Source organism: Plectropomus leopardus, chromosome 4 (assembly GCF_008729295.1).
Source record: "Plectropomus leopardus isolate mb chromosome 4, YSFRI_Pleo_2.0, whole genome shotgun sequence".
In the NCBI taxonomy this organism is placed as follows: domain Eukaryota; kingdom Metazoa; phylum Chordata; class Actinopteri; order Perciformes; family Serranidae; genus Plectropomus; species Plectropomus leopardus.
Genome location: NC_056466.1, coordinates 12328533 through 12332727, shown reverse-complemented (window position 1 = coordinate 12332727; position 4195 = coordinate 12328533).

Genomic DNA, 4195 nt, shown 5'->3' with positions numbered 1-4195 from the left:
TTTTAATGTCATCTGCCTTTTTTCAGTTTATTTTTTTCAGTTTTATATGTATTGAAATTATCATTGAGAATTTGTGGTGATTTGTGTTAAAGGGATGATTCAGATCCTTTGAAGTGTCATTTTCTGAAGATTTTTCTGTATTGGGTAGTTCTATGTTTCATAGTTTCAGTGTATTTTCTTGGTTGTAGTTACTTACTTTTACTTAAGTAGGCCTACCATTTCCAGTTTTGGACTTTTACCTGTAACAGAGTATTTTCACAGGGTGGTATTAGTGCTTTTACTTCAGTGAAGGATCTGAATACTTCTTCTATCTACTATACTTCTTCTACTTCTTCTATCACTGACAATAACACAAATCAACTAACTGATGTAGATGCAGCTGTAGATGGTTAGTAAATCTAAATCAGTGTTTTTGTCTATGAAGACTGGTGGATTTGACAAAAGCATAGATAGGGAACGGGCTGTCTGATGGAAAGGTAAATCTGTGAAAATACTGTCAGTATAGTGTACACTTTAACTGTTATAGTTATTTTTAGGTTTTAAAATACATTTTGCTGCTTCCACTTGTCCACAGAAGTACATTGATTAGCTTTTGTGTAAGCACTACCGCCGCTTCTCCAAACTGGGGGCGTGCTGACTATTGTACATAATACACTGACTAGATAAGTACCCCATACATCCCCACTTCAAAAAAATACAAACTATCCCTTTAACTAAAAAAAAACACAGTAAAGCAATTAATTTTAGAGTGATACAATAATTTAAACTTTATTCAACAATGAATAAAAATAAATATATATTATCTACAAAAATATAAAGTGTAGACAGATTTTATATGTTTCTTTAAATTGATCTGTTCTTACACAAGTCATGAAGCATTCACTGAAGCACCGACAAGTCAACTCAACTCAACAGTAATGTCAGGCCAAATCCTAACTGCACACAGACGTATGACAGCAGGATTCAGTCAGGCATACAGTTCCAACACATCAGCCAGTAACTTATCAGATAAAATCAGCGACATAATGGGGGGAAACGTTCTCCTTTGTTCTTTAGTGTTGATGCAATGCAGTCTAATTAGGTTCTGTCCCTGTCTGTTTAACACAAGATAAAAGATATGGATTGATGCAATGCCAACTGTGACGTCATGTGACACAGGACGAAAAGACCTCTTGTCAAACAGGCGTCTCAAGAATATGAAGCCTTAGAGTGACTAAAGACTATGGATCATGGACGCAAAAGGAAACCAGTTATCTTTTTCTAGGCTTGCACGCAAACAGACTCACGGACATACATGCACACTAATAACCCAAGTACATCTTTCATTTAATTTACATTAAGGCTCTTTCAAACCAAGAAATGGGATGCACAGACTTTCCCATTATATGGTTTTGCTGCTGACGTTTGAAGATGTCAAACTTTTGCCAATTTGCAGACTGAACACTGAGTTTAACGCTGTTGTTGTGGCTTCCAAGTCTGAAAGGGCTTTTAGGAATACTGTACGTGGCACAAATCCCTATCCCTGTCAACACACACAGTACAGTGATGCACACACAGGCATGTCATCAGATATGTCACTATTAGCATTGCATATTTAAAAAAGTTTTGCATGACATCCTCTATCCCTTTCATTCATCACCTTCATTCCCTCACTGACTTTTCACTCACAAATAACCACTGAAAAATGTCAAGGCACTCTTGATACAACTAAAGACACAAAGTTCAGAATGTAAAACACAGCTTGTGTGGAAACAATTCCTTTTCTTAACAGGTAAAATCAAAATAATTAAATAACAGGAGAAGTACCGTAAATAAATGACATAACCATTAGTCACATAAGAAACCACAAAAAAGAAACACTTTGAAGGTGAAGGAGACAACATTGAGATAATCCGGTTAATATACTCCATCTGAGCTTCATCTATTCCAAAACTTTAGTGATTTCTTTATCCAGTGAATATATTAGATATATTATAATATCAGTAAAATAAGTGATTTATAATTATTATTACAGCACAATCTTGTGTAAAGGCATCCTTAAATTATTCAAACAATTAGACCGCTCGTTTAATGAATTTCTTCAAATCTCAGTTACACTCAATGCCTCCTTTTTCTTGAATTGAAAGGTCCAGTGTATAGGATTTAGGGGGACATATGGGCAGAATGGAATATAATATAAAACCAGTTTTAATCACTGGGTCTGTTTTAGAGAGGAAGAGACCTCAGTCAAAAAATTGGCCCCCTGTAGAAACCTCCTCTGGATCAGAAATAAACACATCAAGTTTAGAGTAAATATGTGAGCACACATTAGCAGGTGCTGGGCTAATGGCCTGTTTGCAAAACAGCATCAGAGAAACACTGTTTTGTAACTTAACATAAGTGCTTTATTCAGTGATTTTAACTATTTAAATGGCTGGGTCCATTTGTTTTGGTGAGGAGGAGACCACTGGGAATAATTTGGCTCCCTGTAAAAATCTGATCCTGAACAATAAACACTGAAGGAATTTCAACCAGAAGAAGTTTTAGCTGGTTGCAATCTGCAATCCTCATGCCACTAAACCCCACTAAATCTTACACAATGTTCCTATAAACAGTGTCAATAAGAGAGAAGAAAGAAAGAAAGAAACATGACAGAAGCAAGTGGATGCTCAGATGACAGGTTTAAGTGTGGTTACACACACACACACACACACACACACACACACACACATCTTTAAATACCCTTTAGTGTCAGACAGCACAAACAGCAAATTTAGTGATGGTGGTATGTGGTGAGAATTGTTGAGAAATTACTGGACAAAGGTTATTGTGGATAGACAAAAATACAAAGTGAAAAAATATGGCAGGAAAAGACTTGGCAATCTAGTGAGCACAAAAGAAAATTGCTATATTGTTTAAAAAATTGAACAACAAAGATTTTTATGTGCTCTCGGGAATGTCAGATGTACAAAATACAAAGCCTCAAAAATGCCAAAATCTGCTTTTAAAGTAATCTTTAAGTCATTTTTTTGTGAATGCATAGTATGTCTCAGACAGTCAGTTGTTTTCCAGCGTATTATTTGCATCGTATGTTTATATTTACAATGGATGCATAACCAAAAGTATGTGTCACTGCATGAGCAAGAGAAGGGAACAACATTCAAGTGTTACAAAAAGGTTTCCAAATCAAAAGTGGTTACAAATTTCTATTTTATGAATTGATTTTAGCACAATTAAGTAAAATCCAATAGAATTTATGTTTGCTGGACTCAAAAGTCCAGTATTATCATGCTCATGCTTATGCTGTACACACAGCTACTAAGACTTTGTAAAGGCCACATGCAGGTTTCAGAACATTAGTCTTACGAACGAGAATAATTGTTGTGTTGTCAATATCAGAGAGGCATATTAATTATATTGGCATCATTATGAAAATACCTGCAATACAGACCTGTTTAATTCCGTCTACTTTAAAAGGAAGACTAAAAAATACAGTTTGACATCACTGTGAATTACAAAAAAGGATTACAAGAACCAGCACAATCGAAGGTAGAATACAGAAGGAGACACAGTATATAGTGACCCACTGAATGACATGCGGGCTGCCCCAGCAGAACTTTACAGTCAACAAACTAGGATTTGCAGACTGCCAGAAACCACAGCTGTGGACTCGAGTCACATACTTGATGACTTACAGACTTAAACTGAGAAGATTTAGATATATACAGATATACCTCCACATGATTATATGCCTCACGCAACAGTCATGTTGCACTTACAGTTTACATCCATGTCTGAAAACATGGATGCTTCACACACATCTTCACCCCAGCAGCACAAGAGATCCATACAATCACAACTTTAAGGTGGGCACCCAAGGTTATTGAGTTATGGCCCAAAACATGTTTTATGAGGTCACCGTCACCTTGACCTCTGACCTTCAACCATCAGAATCTGATCAGTTCATTCTTGAGTTCATGTGGACAATTCTCCCAGATTTGAGGAAACTGCCTTGAGGCCATCTTCAGATATTGCACTCACAAAAATGAAATGGATGCAAGGCCACAGGGATCTTGACCTTTGACCACCAAAATCTAATCAGCTCAGCCTTGAGACTACTTGAACGTTTGTGCAAATTTGGAAAAAAGTCCCTCATGGTTTTCTTGAGATATTGCGTTCACAAGAATGAGACAGACAAAGTTACAGGGACCCTGAC